Source organism: Pteropus alecto, unplaced genomic scaffold (assembly GCF_000325575.1).
Source record: "Pteropus alecto unplaced genomic scaffold, ASM32557v1 scaffold461, whole genome shotgun sequence".
In the NCBI taxonomy this organism is placed as follows: Eukaryota; Metazoa; Chordata; class Mammalia; order Chiroptera; family Pteropodidae; genus Pteropus; species Pteropus alecto.
In genome coordinates this window covers 2823124-2849260 of record NW_006431079.1, presented here as the reverse complement: position 1 = coordinate 2849260, position 26137 = coordinate 2823124, and the positions used below count along the sequence as shown (strand labels likewise).

At 47.1% G+C, this 26137-nt stretch overlaps 1 protein-coding gene and 1 pseudogene across 3 annotated transcripts in view; both read left to right on the top strand.

The window, feature by feature from the left end:
• GALNT18 (polypeptide N-acetylgalactosaminyltransferase 18) overlaps positions 1 to 26137 on the top strand; it is a 321263-nt gene that overhangs the window by 70344 nt on the left and 224782 nt on the right. The window lies entirely within an intron of this gene.
• LOC112469597 lies at positions 21846 to 21964 on the top strand (annotated as a pseudogene).

The following is a 26137-nucleotide window of genomic DNA, read 5'->3' as shown; positions in this document are numbered from 1 at the left end:
CTGTGCAGAGGCAATCCCTTGGTGGCGAGTGACTGGGACAGAGTAGCCGCTGTGGTCTGAGTGTTTGAGTCCCCTAGATCCTTTTGTTGAAATCCTAACCCTCTGGATGAGGGTATTAATAGGTGAGGCCTTTGGTGAGCAAGTCATGGGCTAGAACCCTCATGAATGGGATTAGTGCCCTTTATAAAAGAGACTCCAGAGAGATCTCTAGCCCCTTTCACTTTATGAAGACAGAGAGGAGGTGTTGGCTATGAACCAGGAAGTGGGCCTTGACCAGAACATGACCACACTGGCATCTTGATCTTGACCACACTGCCTCCATTACTGTGAGAAATAAATTTCTGTTCTTTATAAGCCACCCAGTCTGTGGTATGCTATTATAACAGTCCAAATAGACTAAGACAGTAGCAGAGAAGGGACATCCATGGCCCGAGTCTAAGGGTATGACCAACTCCTGACTGCAGTGATGCCCAGAATCCCCGCTGAGCCCCTTTGTGCTGCACCATGTGCCTGTCATTTCAGCCAGCCAGGGCAGTGGGCGCAGGACTAGGGGCTGAGGTGGCCCCCCTTAGAAGATCCCTAGTGGAGGATAAAGCTGCGGTGGCAGGCTCCCAGGCCACAGGTTCCATTTTCCCTCGAGCCCATTACGCGGTTCTGCTCCTGAGGACCCACACTTGTCACAGATCAGCAAGGCTGGAATTAATTCAACAACTTCCTGAAATGGAGACTCTGGAAGCATCCAAGACTTGCTAGCCATTTGGGCAGAGCTCATTTTTCTCTAAATGGCAGAGGCGGAGAGACCCAGAAAGCTGGTGCCTCCTTAATAATAGGAACTAACATCGATGGAGTTTTGTCATGTACTAGGCCCTTCCCATGTACTTTATGTACACTAACACATTTAATGCGCAAAACAACTTATGAGGAAGGTCACATCATTTACTCTCCTTCCACGTTGCAGGTGGGAAAGTGGATGCTCAGAGAGGTGAAGAGAGTTGACCAAGGTCACACAGCTAGAATGTGGTAGAAGTAGGATTTGAACCCAAGTAGCTTAACTCTTAACCTCTTTACTGTACATTCTCTGCTCGATACCCTGGTCCTTCCTCTCTGAGCTTGGCTTGATTGCTTTCTGTAACTGGGGTGTGGTAGGAGTTATTCCTTGGCATATGAAAAGCAAGTAGCATGTGGTGATTTCCTCATTCATGTATTCATTCACTCATTCATTCATTCATTGAAGAATTGTTAAGTGTATTCCAGCACTGTGCTCTCTGCCAGGATGACTAGGATGGGGTCCCTGCCCACAAAGAGTTCATGATCTGGAGAGGAGACAGGTATATAGACACTTTCAGGCATCATGGAAGGAGAAGAGCTAAGGAGAGGAAGCCCAGGTTGCTATGGTAGCGCAGAGGTGGCCCTGACTTGCTCTATCTGCTAGGGTGCTGAGGGTGAGGGAAGGCTCTGATAGGAGGCAGTTGTGAGTGAGATGAGCTATTTCCCCAGTGGTGGGGTGTGGGTGGGTGCCAGCTCAGGAAGGGCCTTATATGTCAGGCTAATGGATTAAGATGTGATCCTGCAAGCCTTGGAGAGAAGGAGAAGAATTTTAAGTAGGGCATGACATGATGATGTCTGTGGTTTAGAAAGACCGCTCTGGTGGTGGATGGCGTGGAGAGGGTAAGACTAAAGGCCAGGAGTCCAACTGGGAGAGGGCTGAAAGAGTGCAGGTAAGAATGGCTCTAAAGGGAAACTAGCGCCATAATGGTGGCTTTGGAGATGGAGTTCGAGGAAGATTTGGTGACTAGTTAGATATGGGAAGGTGAGAGAGATAGAGGAGTTGAGGATGATTCTGAGTCTGAAGCACATGTGGAAATGCAGGCAATTATTCAGGTGGAGGCAGGCTGCCCTGTTTGGGAGGGAGATTGTAGGTGTAGAGTGTGACAGTGAGAAACATAGGCAGCCACAGTATCACCCCATTAATCTTAGCCAGTGGGGAACACTGTGGTCTTAGGACTGGATGTAAGGCAAGTAAGGAGGCCTGTTGTTTGCTCTTGTTTTATCAGAAGCATCTCCATGCGATCACATTTCTGTTTTCCAGAGTGACTACCGCTATTGAAAAGAGAATCTAACAGTGCACAAACATTTTAGCAAATCTGATGCATTTTATAGGGTTAATATAGACTGGGAGGATTTCCCAACCCATTTCCGCTTCTGAGAATTCAGAGTCTGAGTAGACAGCATCGCCACCATCAGCTCTGTTTCTGTTTGGGCCCTCAAAGACCTGCTTTCTGACACAGGTTTCTGCTGAGTTAATGTGTCTTCATGATCAGAGAGAGTCACATAGAGGTGCCGTCAGATCTTTTAGTGCTTGTTGAGGGCACCTTTTTGAAGTGTACATCTTAGAGATGGCAGGAAAGTCATAAAGCTTCATGGCAATGTTGCATAGCAGGCCAAGGGAAGCCCATAGAAGGCAAGATCAAGTATCGGTTTTCAGAGCCAAGGGGTACTCTGGTTGTTGGAACCCCTCAGTGCAGTCTCAGAACAGCTAATGTGATTACCTCGATCCCAAGCTTTCTAATGAAACGGTAATTAAAGAGGGAGCGGCCGCAACTCATATCAGTAAGTCATTACTTTCAGCTCTGGAGATGCTTCAGTATTCAAACAATGCGCGTGGACAAAACAAACCCAAACTACCCAGAAGCCCTGGGCACACCATTGTTCTAGCACCAGGGATGTAGGAGTCATAGGTTTCCATAGCAACGAGGCAGAAAAACAATATCTCGCACCTTCTAGGGCCCTTCGCCAAGGTTACAAGGATACTGTCTATGCGTGGGAGATGACAGAACTGACTCTGTCTTTGAAATATTGACGTGGAGATGAGAAAGAGTTTTTGAAAACACAAAATATGTTTAGAATAATTTAATTCAATTATTTCAGTTTTCGGTAAAGGTCCAAGGTCGTGCAGCTAGTGAGGGGCCACGCTACAAATGCCATCCTGGCTTTCCAGTCCCCAGCCTAGTGCCCTTTTCCACTTTCCTTGGGGTCGGTACTGGCAATACAGGTGTCCCTCGCCTCTGCCAGGTGCTCTGTCTCAAAGCCATACATCACATTTGTGCGAAGCAATTCTGGTCTGCCGTTCACCTCCTTTATAGTCTAAGAGACTTTTCTGTATTACTGATCGATCTTCTTTTGGCAGCATCTTCCAACATTTTGGTACTAAGGTTTTATTTTGTTTTGCTTCCTAAGACCCAGATATTGCTTTTCTTCTAGCCTTTGGGCAAAGTCTTTAATGGTCAGAATGATCAGTAAGTAAACTTAAGAAGTTGAAATGGATCCATTAGTTTATTGGTGGGGTCCAGAGGACCTGGAACCTTCTGCAGCCTCCCCTGTGGCCAGCTTCCCTCTGTTTTCCCAGCAATGCAGTGTTGTAGCTGTTTGACGCTTTCACGATTGAAGCTCAGTCCTCCAGGGGCCTTCTGAGGGGAGGATGTGAGGCTTCTCCTTGGCCGAGGCCTGTATCTCCATCTGATTTGCCTAAGGATTTTCCTGCAAGAGGTTGTGAGCAGTGAGAATGTATTAGGACAGCTCTCTGGAGAAGTGGTCAGGCTGAGAGACAGCTACTTCAGGAGAGGCCTCTGGCCTTGGTTCCAGCTCTAGGCTTCTAAGGAAAGTTCCAGAAGGAGAGCGTGATCTGAGCATCTCTCTCTGGGAGGCTTGTCCCCAGGGAAAAAAAAAAATGAAGGGAGGAGTAAGGAAGAAAAGAGCATGGCTCCACTGCTGGCTTAGCCACACTTCCAGGCAGCAGGAGCCTAGGGGTTGGAAATGGGCTTAGATCAGTCGGAGCTCTTGACAGGGAGCCTTAGGTGTCAGATCTGAGGGTAGAACCACATGCTTCAGATAGGTTTGTCCTCAGCACTGTGCTCCACGCAGATCAGGTGCGCAGTTCTCCTTTCTTGAATGACAGAATTCATTCATTTTGTATGTTTGGAGCGCCTGCTCCCTGCCAGGCACTCTTCTAGCCAGGGGATATAGCAGAGAACAAGACAGTTAAAGCTTTGCTCTCAGGAAGCCTATATCCTGGGGCCAAGTGAACAGGGAGGCCTAGGGCCCTCAGAGCTCTGACAGCTGGAGGATGGGGGCGTGGAGAGCCTGCTAAAGAAGGTGCCCAGCATTTATTGTAACCTCTGACGTGAGGGCTGAAGTGAGAGATATTGCAGTGCCGTGTCATGGTGAGGATACCAAGAAATTAAAGACGGAGACAGCAGGAGTAAGGAGGGGAGATCTGTGCATCCACAATGTGTGCGTAGGGGCCAGGACCCTTTCATGTGGTTCTCCTATAACCCTTCCAAAGACCCAGTGAGGGCCTCTTTATTATCTCCACTTATAAATTCTCTGAGAGAGTGAGTAGCCTGCCCAAGGCACGCATCTTGGCAATGAGGGTTTTCCCCTTTAGGCCACCTGGATTTTGTTCCAGTGAAAAGGGGAGCTGTGTACGGTCCGGTCCCAAGAGGAGACCTTCAGTTTCCAGGGCCCTAGGATTTATGCCATAAACTGTTTGCCCCAGTTGCTGATACTGAGAGATGCTGGTGACAGCCTGGTCTCTCCCACCCTGCAGGCTCAGGCCTAACAAAGCTGGTGTTGGTCCAGCAAGTTGGCTAGTGTCACAGTAGGAGGACAGGTGCCTCAGGACATCAGCTGAAATACACATGCTGCTGCATGTGCTGATCTTCCCAGTGACCTTCCCAGCTCTAACCATGGCCCTGGGGATGATGGTGGTAGGGTGGGCTGCTTGTTGAACTGACCTTGGGCCCAGAGCCATAGTGGTCAAGATAACACACCAGGTTTGAATTCCATCTCTACTACTCGCTTTTTTTTCATCCCTGAACTGGTCACACAGATCCCCAAGCCTTAATTTCATCATCAGCAAAACAAAGTTAGTTGTAACAACAGCACAAGGCTGTGATGAGAATGAGCATAAATAAGATCGGCGAAGCATGCAGCAGTGTTTGGCATCTAGTAAATGCTCAATAATCAGTAGCTATCCTGATTGTTATTATATTATATTAGTATCAGATTAAACTCAGTTGTGGGGCTGGGGCTGGGCTGTTAGTCACAGTTTGTTTCCATGATCGTTATATTTCCCAAGCATGCACAGGGCGGAGAGATTTATAGCAAATAGAGCTGTAAGGTTTTATAGCAGAGGATTCCAAATTTTCATCATCAGAACACTCTGAACCTTGTTAAATATTCAGATTTGGGGTTATAATCTCCCTAGAGATTTTGATTCATGGATCTGGAGTGAGATCCTAAATCTGCACTTTTAATAAGATCCTGAGGTGATTCTGTTACAGGAAATCCAAGGATGAGATTCTGGGCAGCACTGGTTTCTAAGCTGTTTCCTCCAACCCCGGCCAGCCTAGTGGCTGGCTCTCTTCCACGGCTGCCACAGCCAGGCTATTTCTGTCTAATCACTGGGAGCTGTCACCTCAAATCGGGCTCCTTTTCTCTGGTCAGCCCTGGAGACACACAGACAAATCCTTTCTCCTCTCTCCCTGTCTAGACACCATGCAGACCTACAGAATCTTTTCTTCTTATAAAACATGATCACCTGTCTCCCAGTGACCACATTTTCTAAACTCTCCCCTAAGAAACATGATTAGATAAGAGATTTTTTTTTTTTCCTGATGTGGGAATACATCTTAAAAGTGTTACAAAGGAGCGACAATATATTTGCCTTTTAAGTATATTGAATGGATGGATCCCTAGCGAATGCATTGTAGGTTAGCGTAGTGGTTAAAAACACAGACTGTGGTATGGTGTTCAATTGCCTGGGTTTGATTTATAGCTCTCCTCTGCCCATTATTAGCTGTGTGGCCTTGGGCAGGTTATGTAACCTCTCTGTGTCTCTGTGTTCTCATCTTTGTAACAGGACTATCAGCGCCTATCTCATAGAGCTGTTATGAGAATTGGCTGAGTTAATATTGATAAAGCACTTAGAGACCATAGTGAACCTTCATCACAGAGAGCAAATGTAACCGCGTGAGACAGTCTGGACAAATCCAGGGAGCATGGGCATCGCACACATTCGAGAAAATTAAATAAGAAACTAGATAATGGTGCTAACTGCCTTCGGCCAAGCCCTGTTATTTCCTGACGTACAATTCTGCCTTGAAGCGCCACTTTGCAACACTTTTGTCATTGTTTTTCCAAAGTGGAATGAACAAGCCACAATAGTGGTGTAGGATAAGCCATATTTGTGACCACCACACGTGAAGCTGAATGTCATTTTGTTTAAACCCCATTAACAAACTCTGTATGGCCTTCTTTTTGCAGAATCACTCTAGCTGTGATCCAAGTGGCATGAAAGGATCAGGGGACTTTTTTCTTTGTCTCAGTTTTTATTTCCAAGATATGGAGTTGCCGAAGGTCTTGATTTCCTCGACTACAGAGCTATAGAGGAAGAATGTGATGTAATGCAGGGAGGAATCAGCAGTGTCTGTCAGACCTTTAGTGATGATGAGAGACAAGGGAAGGGAAGCCCCACCCTTCTCCCCTTATCTCCTCCTGCCAGGTTAGTGCCTGCCTTTGCCTCCCTTGGGAGGCAGGATAGCAACTGGCTTAGCACTTGGGCCTTGAGGTGGACAGACCTGTCTGGGCAGCCTGGCCTGATAACCTGTTAGCTGTGTGATCTTGGGAATTTTGCTAACCAGTCTAATCTTCCTCTGTAAAATAAAGATAATAAAGATGATGAGTCGTTGCATCAAATTCAATAAGGTAATGTATGTAAGGTGCTTGGAACTCAATAAATGAAAGCTTTTGTTAGTATTATTGCTGAGTGGTCTTTTCCATGTGCCCAAGGTTTTGATACTTTAGGTGATTCCCAATACAGGCTCCTTAAAAATGTGTAGTCAGGGACAGCTGGAGAGAGAACACAGCTTGAAGGACAGTACACTTGGGCCAACCCATGAATTACTGTGTGTGTTTGGACAGGAAGTGGGTGGAGGACTTGGAGTTCCTTGTGTAGGGTCCACCCTCCACATGGTGAAGGCCCTTCTTAGGATTTCATGTGATGACTCTGGGTGCTCCAGAAGCAGAAAGTGAGGGAGAGAATGGGCAGAAAAACACGTCTGAGCAAGTAGCCCCCAGGGAGCAGGGCACGGCACAGCATGGCAGACGGTCCCCAGGGTAGATGCAGAAGGAAGATGTAGGCCTGGCCAGAAATGCACTCACTGCACAGGCTGGGTGGGCCTGGGTCACTGAAATGGCAGAGAAAGTCTGGACGTACCTGCCAGCAGGCAGCACCCTCACTTGTGAGGAGGAAGTCGCTGCATTCCAGTCAGGCAGGCGGACTTCTCACAGGCTGTGGTCCTCAGAAGGCCTGCCCTAGCTGGGCATAGCTATTGGGCAGGATTCTACTCCCTGGGAAGAAGTGGCCTGAACCGCGGGCCCAGAACTGGGAACTGGAACCCAGGGGAACCGGAAGTCAACTCCAGGATACTGAAACCTGGCCCCGAGGGACAACGGAGACAGTACAGAAAAATAACAGGAGATTGCACCTAGAGCTTTTACTACGTTTCCTAAATCACATTATTTCAGACACTTTTCACAATGAAGAAAATGTTATTATCACTGTATTACTGATGAGTAAACAGAAGCTCATTTAAGTTAACCGACTTGTCTAGAGCTGCTCAGGACAGAACCAGGAATCGCCAGATCTGCTCACTCAGAATTTTATGCTGTTATCCAGGCACTAGAGTACTTAGGTCTCCAGTGGGCCAGGGGCCAGTGTCTGCTTCACCAATGGTTTTTCATACCTGTTCTTCTGTATCATATAAAAAGCACTGAGCTGTGGGCCAAGAGCCATGTAGATGCTCCATGGAACTTTACAAAGGACGTGATGGTGTTCCTCGTCCCATCTCCTCAATTTAAAGATAAGGAAATGGAGGTTCAAAGAGGTTAACAACGTTGCCTGGGGTCACTCAGAAGATAGTAGCAGAGCCAGGACCCAGACCAGGTCTGTTGGCTTCTTGCTCCCACTGCCTCCAATGCATCGAACTATCCCCATCCTGAGCTGAAGAAGATATGGGCAGACTCATTATGTGCCAGGCTACATAAGGAACAGCAACAGCATCAACATTAAAGGCCACCAACATGTCTCATAGGACAGGTGGCAGGAGTAATTTGTGTCTGTAGTTGCATTTGTAAACACAGCATGAAGAACACATCAAGAGACTGGCAAAGATTGCACAGGTTCTGTTTGTCTGCTAATTAAACAAGGGAAATGCCAGTGGAAAAGAAGATGAATTAGAGAAAGATGGAAGTTTTCAAGTCATGCAGCATGCAGGAGGGGCGGCAATCCCATGTCTTGGACAGGGTGAGACCTACATCTCAGTGGGCTGGCGTGTTGGTGGCTTTGGCTTATCTGTCTGGCTGACTGGCTAAGCGTCTTGCGGACTACGCTGTGTCCTACTTACCTTCGCATCAACTGCACCCGGCACAGGGTCTGGCATAGAGCGAATATTCAGCAGATGTTTGTAGAATGACTGACTGACTGAATGATTGAAAACCATTACTCAAAGTAAGGGTAAGACCAAATGACTGGTCAGTAGCTCTTCTCTCCTTTCATGTTACACCTACTGGGGCCTCCAGGCCCCCAGGCCTCCAGGTTTGACCTGAAGAGGGCTCTGGGAGGTCCTATGGTTGTCCTCTGCCTCTTTGAACATTAGCCTTGGGAGCCATCCACTTGGTCATAGGGATCACCGGAGTTTGTTAGGTGTGTTCAAGGACCTGGACCAACTGGCCGTGATCAGAGGCCTAGATGCCAGAGTCAGGTTGCCTCAGTTTAAGTCTTTGTTTCATCACTTTGCAGCTGTGTGACTTTAGGCAAGCTGCTTGACCTCTCTAAGCCTCCATTTCCTTATCTGTAAAACAGCAGTAATAGCATGGGGAATGCTGAGGACCGAATGGGACAACGTATAGTTCTGGCTTCTAGTAAGGGCTCAGGCCGTGTTAGGTCTTTGTACTGTCATTCCTCGAGGGGCCATAGGAGTAACCGATCCCTTCCTTCTCCCTCTGCCAGGTGGGCGGTGAGTGAGCAAGCCCTGGCTATGTGTCCACGCTGCCTTTGTTTAGGAACACAAAGGAGAGCGGGAGATAATGAGGCAGAGAGGAGAGGAATCTGTTAGAAATGGCGCTAGGAGAAAACAAGAAGATACACAGATGTGCATCGGGTTGAACCCACGGTTGGATAACAGTTCCATTTTGTTTCCTTCATCCGTAACTTAGTTATTGAAAGTGCAGGAGAAAAAGCCAGAATACGCTGCTCCAATTGTACAAATGAGGTTTATAAATATCTCTTGTGGCGAGCAGGCAGCTTGGAGAGATCAGAGTGCCCACAGTGAGTCCTGCCTTAGTGCCGTGGGGGCTTGGCTTTGCCATCTGGAGATGTTTCATGTGTCTGCTTCTGAGTGACTCACCTCACTTACAGTGGCTCCTCAGGGAGACCTGCATCCCTCAGCTTTGAGGATAAGGAGCACTGTGGCATCTGAATGGGCTTAGAGGACATTGGCATCACTGGGTATAGCAAAGATGGCAGGATTTAGAACAGGAAAGACCTGAGGTAGAGTCTTCCTCCATCACTTGCCAGCTGTGCGACTGTTGGCAAGTTCGCCAGGCTTCATTTTCTCTGTACAATGCAGGTAGTGATACATGACTTATAGGTTGCTGTGAGGATGGAGTTTGTTCCTGGGGGCAGCTCAGCAGACGTTCTTGCCAGCTTTGGCAAGATAAACAGGTATTTCTGAAGCCAGACAGTTGCAATATTTTCAGGGGTCTGGAGATTACTGAAAAGCTGGCTATTAGCAGGGATAGAGAGGGGACCAGGGTGACATGCTGTTCACTATGACGGGACGGATATGTGCAGGCCCAGCTTTGGCTGAACAGACCCCAAACTTTGAGCCATCTGACCTTCCAAAGGATGAGTCTCATTGTTTTTATTATCATCATCATCACTGTTATTATTAAACACCCTCATTGCCATCCACTTAGTTACCTGGCATTTCAGTTTGTATCAGTGACATATACTGTCGACAGATGACCTGCTGTTGAGTGCCTGCCCTGGCCTTGCTGAGAGGGTTGGCTGAGGGATGTTAGCAGTTTAGCTTTCCCGCTGCTCTGATCTCAAATACGCATCAGGCCAGTAGAAAGCCTTTGTTCTGTACCTTAAAAACACCCCCGGCTTTGACCGAGGACTGGTGTCGGGAAGCCTATGTTTTCTCTAGGACTGCAGCCACAGACAGCATCCATTGTGTTCTTCATGATGATCTGAGCTCAGGTCTTGAGCAGTGTGGCTCCCTTCATGACTGGTGAGCTTTCTCTTTGAGTTTAAGCATACCATTGGATATCCTTCTAAGCTTCAGTTCAGTTTACAAGCATTGATTGAGCACCTACCATGTGGTTATAATTGTGCTTCTGACGAGGGAGCAAAGATACAGCACAGTGACTGGGAAGGACCAGGAGCCCGACTCACTTATGTGTGAATGCCTCTCCACTGTTCATTAGTTCGAATCGTGACCCAAAGCCTCTGAGCCCTGGTTTCCCACTTGTAAAATGAGACTGATTATCTACATGGTTTTTAGAATAGAGAAAATGCTTTATCACAGATGCTCAATAAATCATCTTTTCCTTCTGCTCCTCTCTCCTCTTGCCTCCGTTCCTGCTCCATACTTTCCTTCTCTCTCTCCTTCTTTCTTGGCCCTCAAGTAGTTTACCATTGAGTTTTGGGGCCGGGCAGAGACCTAGATTTAAACATTTCAAATGACATCAGGATGGGAGTAGTACAGAGAACTCTGAAAAACAGAGATGGACGCCCAAAGATGGCTTCCTTCTGTCAGCTTTGGAAGTTTAGGGAAAAGTTGTGTCATGTGCATGTGTCAGGATGCACACATAGAGCTGAATGTGTTTATAGCCTCCTTGTACCCACACTCACACATGCATGTGCATTCATACTTACAGACACACACACGTCCATACCTATCAGATGGGACCTGGTATGAAGCAGGACTTAACCCAGTGCTTCACACGAAGAGACTTTAACGAAGAGATAAGGATACAGGTAGGGCATGGTGAGGTTCCCAGAGACTCATATGGGAGGAAGCTCTGCTACACCTAGGTTTTGATGGGACAAAGGGAGAAATGATGTCACCAGAATAGGAAAGAGCCTGAGCCTTGGAAGCGATGCTGCCTGGAGGGAGTTATAGTCATGGGGTACATGGCTACTGCCCAAGATGTGGCCCTGGAGTATTGCAGGAGAGGAAGAAATCTGACCACTCTTGTCTGATGTGCTGATGCCTCCCGTTGACTGAGCCCTACCGAGGGAGGAGGTATGATGCCATGGACAGAAGCCTCCTTCCTGGGCGTGGAGCCTCGCAGAGAAGGATGGAGAGTAGAATCTTGGGAGGTGTGCAAATGGAGAGTCAGCAGCAGGGATATGAATGCATTTATGTGTACTCATGCATGAGCGTGCACAGGCTGGCCAGAGTTTCTTCCTATAAGGCCCTTGGGTTGGGAGGCCCTTGGATGGTCAGGGCAGGGGTGGTGAAGATGGATTACTTCCAAGCCTCTCCCACGTGTCCACAGTGCTGGGTGGGGCTCTCAGAGCCCCTTGGACCGGGTTTTCTCAAAAACCATATACTGCGATGCCACATTTGCTTTTGAGAAACCATAATTGGTTTTCAGCCTCCCTGGTCTTTGCTGAAGGCAGCTATGGGTTTACACATATTTGAGATAAATCCATGTGTAATGTTTTTCTCTTTCTGTGCTAGTGTTGTGCTTAAGAGGCCTGAGAAGAACAGTGAAGGCCTCAGACAAGGGGCCGTGTCTGGCCAGAGGCATAGGCCCAGCTGGGGGTGGACACAGGCATACCAGTGCTATCCTCAGTGAGTGGCTTGTCCCTGCTCTCACCTCCTCAAGGCCCCAGAGGCACTCTTGGGCTCTCTCCCACTTGGCCTCACCTCCCTGGCTCTGCCCGCTGCAACACCACTAGTCTTACCAGGGCTTTGTCAGGAACTAGGCACTGGTGGCTCCAGGCTGAGCTTCCAGCCAGCACCCAACAGATGGTAAGTCTGAAGTGTTGGTTGACAAGAGCTCCTGTGCTCTCCATTGGCTGGCACGGCTGACCATGGTGGCCTTGAGATATGACTCTTGAGGGACCCCACAGGCAGTTTAATTCAGGTGGTGAGCAGCATAGAATAGTGATTGTGAGCTTGGTCTCAAATCTTGTTTCTTTGTGGCCTTGGAGGTCTCTGCAACAGTATGGTAAAGTGGCTGTCTCTCCTTTTTATCAGTAGGATGCCTGCAGCACACCTGTTTTGAGCAGGTTGGCTTCCAGAAAGGTTAACAGTCAAATGTACCCAGGATAACAAAGCTATTGAGACTTTTTCAGGAGCCTTTTTCAAATGAAAATTGCCCATTTTCATGTTGAATATGTCTGCCCAGAGTGGTGTTGGATTTGGGTTCAGGTGACATTGCCGGATTTTGCTGAGAATGCCCATGCCTTGAAGGGCCCTGTCAGCAGCCCAGAGAAGAGAACTGCCTTCCTGTTTCCTGTGGAGGGAGGGCATTTGACCACTTCATGTTAAAACTGCCTTAAGTTATTGAGTGTACATTAAAGGTGGCAGGAAGCTGGTTCCCCTCCTTGCCTATTTTAGGCCTGGAAGTTACTTTTCTCCAGTCTTCTCTCTGGTGGGCCTGGTTTTGCTGGGAGTGGCATTGCAAGCCTGTGCATGTGAATGAGTCTTTGTTGGGCAGGGGAGGATGAGGGCCTGGCTTACCAGCTCTGAAGAATGACAAAGGCCTTGGCTCCAAGAATAGCTGCTCATGTTGAATTTAGGTAGATTTGTGGTACCTCAGCCATCTCTCGGCTGCTCCGCCCAAGATTCCTATGGTTCCAAGGACTGGACTCAGAAGAATTTCTGGAAGGTACAGGAATGTTTCTGTAGAGAATCCATATTGAGTATGAAAACCAAAGAGAGCTACATGTACACACTCATACGTAGGCATCCACCCGTATGCAGTCACACATACATACATACACATGCAGTTAAGCACATAAAAACTTTCACATTTATACATACATACACACATACCTGTACACATCTGTATACAGATGTTCTCTCTCTCTTTCTCTGCGCCACATTTATACATACATACACACATACCTGTACACACCTGTATACAGATGTTCTCTCTCTCTCTCTCTCTCTCTCGTATGTGCACTGGCGCTCTCTCTCTCTCTCTCTCTCTCTCTCTCTCTTGTATGTACAAGATTTATTTGTTCAGCACAAAGTGGGGACAAAGCTGATGACCCTGTGCCCTGGGTACCCAAACAGTTTGGGGACAGGAAGCGTATATCCTGGAGCCAGAGATAACCTAGAGTGTGGGTAGAGCTGACCCCTTCCAGAGCAGCAGGCCTTTCAAGAAATCCTCTCTCTCTCTCTCTCTCTCTCTCTCTCTTGTATGTACAAGATTTATTTGTTCAGCACAAAGTGGGGACAAAGCTGATGACCCTGTGCCCTGGGTACCCAAACAGTTTGGGGACAGGAAGCGTATATCCTGGAGCCAGAGATAACCTAGAGTGTGGGTAGAGCTGACCCCTTCCAGAGCAGCAGGCCTTTCAAGAAATCCCAGGCTTGCGTCACTCATTGGTTCATGAGTTGGAAGCATCTTCCACACATCAAATCACATCTCTTGATAAGCCCTTGCCTGTCTGCTTACCTCCCGCAAAGGGCCAATACCTGTGGACATTGAGACTGGACTGCCACACACTGGGTTTGCATAATATGATCAAATTCATCTTCTCTCCACTTGTGGCAGTTGTTCTGTTTAAAGGAGGTACTTTGCCAGAGAGGCAATGTAGTGCTGAGAACGCAGGCTCTTCAGTAAGATCAAATCACATTTGCCTCTGGGCTAGCTGAGTGATGTGAATCAAAGCCCTGAGCCCTAGTTTTCTTATCTGTAAAGTGAGGATATTCTTTTAGGCCTGTTGCAAGGTTTAAATAAGTTATGAAAAGCCGCCAGCAATATAACTGGGATACAGTAGATGCTCAATAAATGGGGAGCTCACTTCTCCTGTCTTTGTTTACATTCTCTTGGCGGAAGGGCACCAGATCCATTCAGATACAGGTGACTCTCCATGCTGCCTGTGCTGGCTCTGCCAGCTCTAATGACAAGGGGATAAGATTCTGGCCTACTCCTTCTTGACCTGGTGTATTAGGTTCTCCAGAGAAAGAGAACTAACAGGATTTGTGTATGTATATGTGTGTGTGTGTGTGTGTGTGTGTGTGTGTGTGTGTGTGTGTGTGTGTGTAAATTTATTATAAGGAATTGGCCCTATGATTACGGAGGCTGACAAGTTCCGAGGTCTGCAATCAGCAAGCTAGAAACCCAGGAGAGCCGATGATATAGTTCCAGTCTGAAAGCCGGCAGGTTTGAGACCCAACAATACTTCAGTCCCAGTCCATAGATAGGAAGAGACTGATGTCCCAGCTCAGCAGCTGGGCAGGAGGAGTTCCTTATAACTTGCAGGAGGGCCAGCCTTTTTGTTTTGTTCAGCCCTTCAACTGATTGGATGAGGGCCACACACATTAAGGGCCATCTGCTTTAATTCATATGTTAATCGCATCCAGAAACATCCTCATAGACACACCCAGAATCATGTTTTACCAAATACCTGGGCACTGCATGGCCAAGTCAAGTTGATACAGAAGTTACCATCACGACTGGTATTGGGTGACCTCATGCATCAATAGGTGTCCTGGTGCAGCATAGGGGCAGGCACCAGTCTTACGACCTCCTGGAGCTTTTGGTCATTGTACTACAGCAAAGGCTGTCTTCTGGAGTGGCAGAAAACGCAATTTGGGTGGGATCATCAGCCATCCAGCCATATGTATAACAAAGAGTCTTGGCCAAGACCCACACCAGCCCTGTGGGCCTCTCTTGATGGCAGAAACATTAAGGCTTTGCCCATCAACTTTAGAAATGACTCTCATTATCTTCCACGTTATCTTTGAAACGCCCATACCTTTCCTCCCCCACGTCCTATTTGCATTCAAGTCCTGCCAGGTCCTTCCTTTTTAATATTTCCTTCTCAGACCCATTACTTTTCCTACCCACTGCCATCACCCAGGTACCAGCTACTATCACCTCTTGCTACTTTCCTGTGTCTTCCTCCCCAGTGGTTTTCTTGTCCTCAGGCCTGCCCCCACAGAACCTGTCATCCACATTCTTGCCAGAGGAAATTCTAAGAGATCCAACCACATCATTCCCTGATTAATTCCCTTATCGGCTTCTCGCTGCCTTGTAGAGTTTGCAAGCTGATGCCATAAGGACCAAATCAGCTCACATCTAAAAACAAAAAGAATTTGAATGCCTTTGAAGTGTGTGTGCCTTCCAGTTTGCCACAGTCCTCACCACTCCTTATTGTCTTACACCATCCCACTTCACTCCTCTGTTATTTGTCCAGTCTTTGACGTTAGAGTCCCAAACTCTTCAGCATCACATTTGAGTTCCTTCACAATCTGATTTTGGCTAACCTTCCCAGATTGATTTTTAGGCATTTCTACCTAAGTATCATGTGCTCTAGTTGTATCTTTCTCCAAACAGTATTCTTCCTCATTTTCATGCCTTTATCCAGGCCGTTCAGTTTGCTTGGATAGCCTTCTCCTAGAACCTCCAGCTAGTTCCTAATTATCCCATAAGGCTTTATTCACATGCCACCTACTCTCAATTCTCTCCATAACATTCTCTAAGTCTCACTTTCCTCTTCTGTAGCAAGAAGTAATCATAGGACCTGCCTCATGGAGTTGTCATGGGGATTAAATGAGAGAACCCATGCAAAATGCATAGCAGTGTCTGGAATATAGGAAGCGCCCAGTAAATATCCAGCCATCTGCCTTCCTGGTATCTAGAGGTGTTAATGGTTTTGGCAGTGGCAATGATAGGGACTCTGACATCTGTCTTTGGCCAGGGTGCCTGCATTTGACAGGCTCTACTCACAGTTAAAGCAAATAGAGTTATTGGTGTCCATCAGGCAGTAAAGAGGAAACAGCCCACTGCAGACGCCTGGCTTGGTGCGGTGGTGAAAGATTAGGGGGAGGAATTCGTTGTGCCCAAAAAGCTCTGTTTGAGAAAGCGGAACAGAGAAAATGATATTTGATTTTATAGATACTTCTAGACTTAAAGTTTAATAATATGTATGTGTATATGTTTACTCTTAAAGGAATTTAAATATTTCATGGGCCATTACTCATGGCCTGGCACTCTCACTGGTGAACTGTGGTGGCAGAGGCAGTACTTTGTGGCATCTGTTTACAGTTCTGTTGAATGAAGCTCATGTGGACATTTATTTAGGAAAAAAGTAAATGTCCAATGTGATTCCTATGTTAATTGCAGAATCACATAGGAATAATAATTATTGTTTCTGTTTGGTACTGGAATGAGTTGGCTATATCACACTAGAGAGTTGCAAGGCAAACAAATTATCTGCAGGCATAAAAAGAAACCTCTCAACCCAGCAGCAGACCCGATAGATGACATTTAATCTAAAAATGCCTCAGTGAAATACAGGTTTTGTGCTAAGTTTTCTTTTTCCTTATGCAGAGAAAAGTCATAGCAGAAACAGAAACAGATGCTTTTTGGCTCCATCCTTAGACCAGGGTTAAGGCATCTCCAAGATAATTAAGACTTTGGAAGGATACTAATGCAAGGAGTACAGCTGTAGACTGAAACATTCTTGGCTGCGAATACTAAGGTCATGGCAATCTGATGCCAAGACTTGAGAAATCCATTTCTAAAAGGGGAAGTATAATCCCTGTGTTGAACCCCATGCCGGAGGAAGTGTCTACATCAAATGAGAATTGCTATACTGCAGGTGAAACACTGTTGCAGACGTTGAATAAGCTAGCTTAGAGTGAGGTATGTCATAGACTGTGTTGCTGTTCAGTGGGATGTGGTGCTCCTGGGGGGAGGGTTATACTTCCCACTGCCCCTGGACACTGGGCTTAGCTGTGTGACCTATTTTAGCCAAGAGAATGTGAGTACAGGTGACATGTGTCACATCCAGGTGGAGGCTTTAAGAGCCAATGTGTACTTCAGTTTGTTCTCTTTCTTCTCTGCCACGAACATAGCATTAACGATACAGGTGCTCCATCCGCCTGGATTCTAGTATTAGAATGACAGTGATGACACAGGAACAGGTCTCCTGGTTGATCCTTGATGGATATGTAGCATAAGCAAGAAGTAAACCTTTGTCGTGTAAGCCACTTGATATTTGAGTATTTTGATACTGCAAATCTATCCTGATGAATACACTATATTTTTAAAAGGAAGAACAATATGGCATTTATTACTTCTGTGAATAACTAGATATGATTTTTGTAGCAGCAGAAGAGTGAGGGAAAGAAGTACCCATGAATGCCAAAAATGGACCAAAAGTTGAGTTTGTAAAGGAACATCAAGGAACCCAGGAGTCCACTTTTAAGAATCTGCAAATTAATCACAAAGTCATACTATACACTGTCACACAGGTGGTCCCTCACCCACGGAAATGGTCAGTTCATAACCAATCCCATGGATTGTGGGAAAACGCTACATAGAGAAGCCACCATGTTTTGGCTTCCCATCCTTCACCATATCTAATTGCTTGCTCTTCCCTGATTAAATTTTGCCTTGATGGTTTTGTACATCCTTGATACCCTATCTAGAATGCCATTGTTCTCGTCCCCTCTGCCAGCATCCTGTCAGCACTGCCTCCAACCCTTTCCCAAATCCTTCCCCTGTTCCAGGTAGATGGGAATGTTTTTCATATTTTCCAATTACCAACTGGACATCGCCATCAGTTTGTCCTAGAGACACCTCACATGTGATATGTTCAGCAACAGATTATCAGCTTTTCCTAAGCCTTTTCCTCTTTCTGCTTTCCTCATACCTATGAATGACTCAACCACACATTTAGTGATCACATCTATAACATAACATTTTGTGCTGTCTCTTATTCTCTCCTGTCTCATCTCTCATCCAAACAAATCTTATTGAGATGTTTTGTGAACTTTCTGGTTCTCATTTTATTCCGGACCTTATTATCTGACACTGGTTTTAATCTAACAACCTTTTCATTCACTGTGCTCTCTGCTTCTCATCATCCTCTGCTCTACGACTTCTAGGGTGATATTTCTAAAATACAGATCTGTTGGAAACTTTGGTCCTTCTGTTGTCTTGAGTATTAGGTTGAAACCTGATGGCATGGCATTCTGGGCCATTTGAAATCTGCTTCCATTTGCTTGTTTTTCCCACCACTCCTCTTTACTTGCCTATTGTCTAACACAGGGGTCCCCAACTTCCAGGCTGCAGGCCAGTACTGGTCCATGGTCTGTCAGGAACTGGGCCACACAGCAGGAGGTGAGCGGCAGACGAGCGAGTGAAACTTCATCTGCATTTGCAGCCGCTCCCCAGCACTAGCATCACTGCCTCAGCTCCACCTCACATCAGCAGGCATTAGATTCTCATAGGAGCACCGGTCCCTGCTGCCAAAAAGGTTGGGGACCTCTGGGCTAGCAACACCAGAATGTATTCTTGTATGTACACTTTTATTTTTCTTGTACCTCTCTGAATTTGCATACTATTTCCTCTGCATAGCAGTCTCTTTTCTCTCCTCTTCGACCTTCTCTGATAACACTGGACTTAACCTTCAAGATCCAGTTCAAGTTTCACATCCTCCGAAGAGCCTTCCTAGAAACTCCAGGCAGAATCTCTGTTCCTTTCCTAGTATTTATGCCTCTCTTGAAACGTTTCCACTCTCTGTGCCACCTATGACTTGAGAGTGTCACAGGTAAGTGTCAGGAAGGCAGAGACTGGATCCTATTTGTTTATGTATTCCTTTTGTTTGGTAGACAATGGCTTGGAATGGTTCTCAATATATATTTATTAGACGGGAGACTGTGTGAACCAGTTATGGTTGTAACAGAGCTTTGCTAGGTGCTGCTCCATGCATCTTCCCATTTGGAGGCTTGGGACATGCCATTTTCCTGGAAGAGAAAAATAAAAAAAGCAAGATTCTTCCGTGCAGTGCCTCCTAAAGCTTCTGCTAGGGCATAGTTTATACCATACCCCACTGGTCAAAGCAAGTTACATGCAATGTCAATGGAGAAGTATTCTCCCATAGGATGAAAGGTTACTGTAAAACAATGGAAATGAATAAAAATGTACAGTATTTTTACTGAGAAGAGGCAGCTAATAAATAGAGATTATAATACACTCTACTAAAATGTGCTTGTAAAATTAAATGGACACATGCCACTGAAAAGAACCTTAAAGATCTTTTTGTCTAGTTTCCTCATTGTTGGACATTTGCTATTTTGGACCACCCAGCATCTGGCCCACTTCTTATGTCTGGGGAATTTCCTACTTTTAAGTCTTATTGGGAGCAGAGACTGATTGGAAAAACCTCCTACTAGAGAAGTGATTTCCCAGCCTCCCTTGAATTTAGGCCTGGGTCTGTGGCTCGGTAGGCCTGTATCAGTCAGATGTTTCTTCTTAGGCTTTGAGTCAAGAGCACTAGCTGAGGTGCCAGGAGCCTTGAGTTTTTGGGGCCCTAGTGGCTGCACCATGGATAGAGTGCCTAGTGTCGGTGCTGGAGGATGGTCCTCTTCTGAAGCAAGACTCGGGGTGATGTACTTGGTGACACAGCTGAGAGCCTGGTTCGCTAGCTCTCCTGGCAATTCCATGAGCTGCCCAATCTCCTTTGATTAATTGTTTCTGTTTATGTCAGCCAGCACTGTTGCAGTTACTTGTGTCTGTGCATCCTGGTTCATCAACCAGCTTTCCCAAGGAGCAATGTATAAGGTTGTTAAGGGGGTCAGCTTTGAAACCAGACTTCTGGGTTTGAAGACCTCCAGCTTCCTGCTACCTCTGTGATTAAGGCAAATTACTTAACGTCTCTGAGCCTCAATTTCCTCACCTGTAAAATGGGGATGATAATAAGACCTAACCCACAAGGTTGTGGGAGTAAAGGAGATAATACACATGGAAGAGGTCCAAGACCGATTAAGATTATTGATATTCATGAGAAGGCTAAATGACATTCTCTAGTTCATAAAGTATGCTGGTCACAAAACTGTGCAAAAGCAGATCTCCTGGCTCTAGAAGTGGTGCTTGTGGACATTCCCTTGGATGGAATTTACCTGATGAGCGTAATGAAAGGGTTCATAGAAGAAAAGGCACATAAAGTGCTACTCTCTTGAAAAGTGGTACTAAGGAGAACTTCTGTCTGAAATGTTTGTGGGTGGCACTGAGTTCCAGCTCTTACCACACTCTCTTTTGCCTAATCTGAGGATAAAGAATGAAGTTCAGGACTTGACAGCTCCATGGGAATTTCAGCATGAGTGTGGGGAGGCTGTGGAACTCAGCTTTGGGTAGGAAGTGAGTCTATTCCATGCTGTCTGCACGGCACATGCATGCTCCAGGATTCTTAAACATGGGTGCAGATGGCATGCTGCTGGCTACATGCCAATGACCAAGCGCCCTTGTCAGTAAAAGAAGAGCCATCACCCTGAGACTGTTAGTGACCTGGGGTTCCATGGATGCAGTGGGTTATCTGTTTTGTTTTTGTTTTTCAACATCTAGGGAAAAAATGCAGTCACAGTGGCTCGTATCAGGATTCTAGCATGTTCCAAGCTTTCCTGTAACAATATTGAGGAGATTAGTGTATGGTAGGATCAATTGGAAGGTCTTCTATTTGCTTTTTGAGCTTAGCAGTGGTCGGACATCTGGGGCAGGGCTGTGGACATGCCTCTTATCTGTGCCATGCACTGGGATCTGGGGTCAAGAACAACTGCAAAAATTTAGGGGAGACTCTCATCTCTATTTCCCCTTTGGTGGGAGGACCCTCCAGCCTGGCTCCATCCTTGTCCTCATCCATGTGCCCTTATTGGCCCATGGAAGTTGTATTGGAAGAATGGCAGGGATGCAGGTCAGCTGTGAGGGCTTCAGGGAAGGGCGGCCCTCTCTTGGCAGTGCAGCAGTGAGCATAAAGTTTGCAGGACAGGGATGATGTATGTCTGATCCGGTGATTATCCTCTGGAATGAAGCTGAGGTGGGAGAGGAGCACCTCAGAGGGAGGATTCCTGTGAGATGGGAAGCCTGGGCCTCCCTTCTCACATCAGGGATTGAGCAGCATCTCTCCCCAGCAGTAGCTTATGTGGCTCTAGGGTTTTCTCCACTTTTAAACCACCTGTGTCCCTACTTTTTGGTTCTTGTCTTTTCTGGGACCTTAAGAAAGTATTCTTGATGGTGGTGTCTCAGGCCAGCCAGTCCTGGGCCTCCTATAATAGGGTTTATGGTGCAGGAGGGACATCAATACTGCAGAGGCAGGTGCAGCCGCCTGGGTGGCTCTGGCTGCCCTGGGATCCCATGGAGAAATATCTGGGCCTCCCTGGCCAAGGTGGTACTGAGGGCTTGTCTGAGCCAGTTCAGTTCCCTCCGTTTAAGCTGCTGTCAGAAGCCGCTGTAATTGTAGTATAGATTATGTTTAGGAGGAAGGTGGCTTTGAATAATTCTTTGGATTCTGTCCACTGGAACCTTCTCTGGCATTTTTGAATTGTGAATTATGCCTGGACAGTTCAGGGGTAAAGTAGCTCACGAAAGTGGCTGCTCATCTGAGATGCAATCAGAAATCTTCTTGGTTGTCTACGGCCATGCCACCCTGAACGGGTTTGTGAATTATGCCTGGACAGTTCAGGGGTAAAGTAGGAGCTCACGAAAGTAGCTGCTCATCTGAGATGCAATCAGAAATCCTCTTGGTTGTCTAGGGCCATGCCACCCTGAACGGGTCTGATCTCATCTGATCTTGGAAGCTAAGCAGGGTTGGGCCTACTTAGTACTTGTATGGGAGACCACTTAGGAAGACCAGGTGCTGTAGGCATAAAAGAAAAAAAAGAAATCCCCTTGGCCTGTCAGAGCATCTCTTTTGCCTTCCTGGTGAGGTCTGTAGAGTCCCTGAGAACTGGATGGCAAGTTAGCCTGAAGGGAGTGAGGGAGCCATGGATGTGGACCAAAGAGCCAGGGGATGAAGAGTGAGCCCAAGCAGTGGCCTGAGGGTAGACTGAGGCTACCAAATGGACCCGGATATGAAAGTTGTCAGAGCTCAGGACAGACTTTCTCTCCAAGTTTCCATATTTCTTGTAATTTTTAAATATTTGCTCGTTTGTTACCCCTGTTAGTATCCAAACAGTCGTGATCTTTAAGGCTCTTAGAGAACTTCTAGCTCAGTAGCGGGGGTGTCAGCCCACGTGGGACCCATTACGGGGCACAAAAGTGAGCCAAGGGGGCAGTGGGCCTTGTGTTTAGGGTAAAGGATTATGGGATTCTTGAAGCCTCCAGAGCCTTGTCTTGGTAGCCAAGACACAAGGCCATGGAGAGCCCTCCTTGATGGCTGTGGACGGGCAGCCAGCCTCTGACTTACTTTCTGTGTGGGTGCCTGGTATGCTTCCCAGATCCCCTCCTGGAACAATGGGCTGGTTTCCTCATGTGCTGGGATCCCGCTGGTGAAAAGCCCCCACTGCTTCGGGGGTGCTGTGGCTGAGAGGGCTGCCTTGGCCCCGTCATGGCTCCTCCCTGGGCTGTCCTACATGAAATGACTGCCAATGTGGTGCACCTTTGCCCCAACTCATGACTGCTCTGTGAGGTCACCCCATATCTAAAACTCCCCTCACGGTCAGCTCAGGCTTCCATTGGGACTGCGTCGCAGCCTGGCTTGTTCTTCTGCCCAACCCTGCTTCCCTCTCCTCCACCTATGGATCTTGAGGGCTCTTGCTCACGACCCTCCTGCACACACATCTCCATCTCAGGATTTGACTCCTGGGACCCAACCTGAGACTTCTCCTTTAAAGCCAAAGAGGCCCTGGGGTCATCTGTGAGACTGTTCAGGTTTTCTGACTGGAGGCAAAAGAGTAGCAAAGAGGTCTTTTCAGGGTTGCCTTAAATGTCTGGTCAGAGAGGGATGGGCTGTTGATCTAGGTTGCCTTGGTGGCTGGCTGGCAGAGGTGGGAGGGGATATACTCCCACTAGCTTAGCAGCTAAGTGAACAAACCTAGATGCCAGATTGCCTCAGTTTGAATCTTGCTCTTCCATTCGCTCCTTGTGTGATCTGAGGCAGGTTATTTAACCCCTCTGTGCCTCAGTTTTTTCATCAGGAAAATGAAGAAGATAATTATATCTTCTTCATAGCGTTCTAGTGAGGATTAAATGGAAGAATCTTTGTAAAGGCTTTAGAGCAAACAATGCCTGCAGTCATGTCGTAAGCACTATAGGAGTAAAACATGACCCAAGAACACAATCCCAGGGGCTCTTTCCAGGGGGCCCACCACGTGGGGAGGAAGGACAGGACGGTGTGCTTCTCGATCCTTATTGCACCTTGCTCTTGAATGTCTTTTTTTGGCAGCTCTTGTCTAGTACTTGGCTGGCAGACCTGTCCCCTGTTACCTCCTTGGATATAAAGCTTACTGCTGGCAGGTACTGGGGACGGTTGCTGGACCACTTACAAAGCGGGCAGAGACCATCTTACCCACAAATTCTCGATGCTTCTAGGAAGGAGAGCAGAGGTGAGTGGGTCCCCAGGCTCTAGATGGTCCCAGGGAGACTGAGTCTCCAGATTTTCTTGATTGTACTTTGATAGATGGGTTACTGTTCCTCCTTCCTGTGGTTTCTCCTATGGACAGGGAGGGATGCGATGGAGGCACATGGAAATGGGCGAATGAATGGAATGTGGTGAGACCAACCGTGAGAGGTACCCCAAGGGGAAGATGGGGAATGAAAAGAAGATGCAGATCAGGCTTGGCCCATACAGCCCTCTGTGTGAATCAGAGAATGGTTTTCTGGCCTGAGAGAGTCCCCTTCGTCCCTCTACATGTAATCTCCACCTTTCTTGCTGCTGCTCTAGGTCTCAGGAGGCTGAACTCTGTGGACTGCATCAAACAGGCTTCTGTGCTCCTGACTCCCGGGTGGGTGTGGCCAGTGGGCAGCACCAGTGTACTTGAGGGTGAGAAGCTGGGTGTTTCCTCTCCACGCCTCCACCTGGCAGGGCCTCTTTTGGCAGTGGCTATGTTCGTCCCCTCACGCCACAGTCACATCTCCTACTGCTTCCTACAAGGACTCTTTCTCCTAACCCATCAGGTTCAAGGTGGTAAAACTCCCCTTCATGCTAGCCCAAGCTCCTTCTATCGCTGTTGACTTCCTTCAGCCCCACTCACCTTTATAAATAGTTCCTTGTTCAACCTTCTCGGCTAGTTTCCTGCTGGGGCCCTGACTGGTACACACCCCTCTGGGCTGACTCAGCCCTATAGGCCCTTGGCTTGGCGAGCAGGTATGGTCTGGATTGCAGCCTCCTCTCCATACCCAGGTGCCCACATGCAGGGCACAATCTGCACAGTTGTGTGTGGTGGCACTGGGCAGGAACCTCTTTGTTCTCTGTGTGGAGCATCCTCTTCATTGCCAGTAGCGGAAGATCTGAGTTTGGCTTCATCAGGGAAGCTAGCAGGATCTTTCAGCTGCTACGTCAATGTCCTTAGAGAGGGAATGGGACAGAAGAAGCCTAGCAGTGCTGGTACAGCCAAAGCCAGGCCAGCGGGCACTGGGACGTTCTGAGGGACATGGGCCTGGGACCTCTTCCGGTTTTCCTGGTCTGTGTTTAGATAGCCGATGGGTCCAGGGCTCTTTCTCTGTCCTGAATGACTCACACTCAGCTCTTGGGCAATTGATCTACTGGATGTGCTTATTTCTCAAACTGGAATCCTTTTCTATTGAAAAACCAAAGACCACAGTGCCCCTAAATCAGTCTTATTCTCTGTTTCTGTGTTTGAAAGAAGTTGCTTCTCTGTGTCCTCAGCTTTGTGGGAAGACCAAGAGCTGTTCTCCATGTTTCAGTTTGGATACCAGGATCTAGTTTATTCTGGGCTTTAGCCTCAGGATTTTTGAGTGGAAAACCAACCTTGTAATCAAGACACCCAAAGACACGTTGTCTCTATTAGGAAGGATTCAGGACAGTAGAAAACCCTGGAAATCCCAGATCCAATTAATAATTCCATAAGACAGTTCATTAGAATGCACAAGTACCTAACTAAACAAAACCATAATTGAAGCTGTCAGAAGTGCTCCACGGTTGTGTTAGCATTTTCTCATTCACACATCATTTCCTCTACAATTTAGTTAGATAACAAACATTACTTATCCCGTCATTGGCTTTTTCAGCCATGAAATGCAATTGGTGTCTGTACTGGGCAGAGGTGGAGAAAGAGCTCCTGACTGGTTGTTGAGAGGGGTTCCAGCTTGGGGATAGGCAGGGCCTTGTACAACCAAGCCCAGAGTTAACCTGGAGCCTGGCGTCATGTTGGAGGATGACACCCTTGGGGATTGCTAGAGGAAGACAGCCCTTCAGAGCAGAGTCATTTAACCAGGCCAGAGTAGGCACAGGTCATGGACAAACCTGCTTCTTCCAAGATGCCTTGAACCCTACCATTATTGCATCACCCCTTTAGCTGAAGCTGGTAGTAATGGGAAAATGCAGTTTCTTTTTCTTAGGAAGCTCCTTTTGGAGCGTAATCAGTGTTCTCACCCTGGTTAGAATAGAGTCAAGCATTCTTCTGAGCAGGTTGTGAAACTCAAGGGCTGAGAGCGGGAATCACAGGATGAGAAGAGGGGACTCCGGACGGCTTAGTGGGGGCAGGCCACTGAGACTGAGGGTATAGCAGGAGCTCTGTTACTGCCAACCTCATCCAGGTGCCAGCCCTCACAAGGAGACAGAGAAGGGACTGATTGCTTATTTTTAAGTATTTTTTTAGAACAAGCCAGATCCATGCAGCCCAGAGCAGGATGCCAAAGCTGTATGTGAGGGTCCATTTGGCTGTTAGTTATCTGAGGATAACTATAATACCACAAATACTCATTTTACTGATTAAAATAAGTCCATATGTTTGCATATATGAGTATATATATTCCTATACACACTCTTCTTTCTGTTTTTTATTTCTTCTAGGAGGGGAAAAAGCATTCTTACATAGCAGTGAACAGATCCGGTAGTGCTGACAGGGTTGGGAACCCT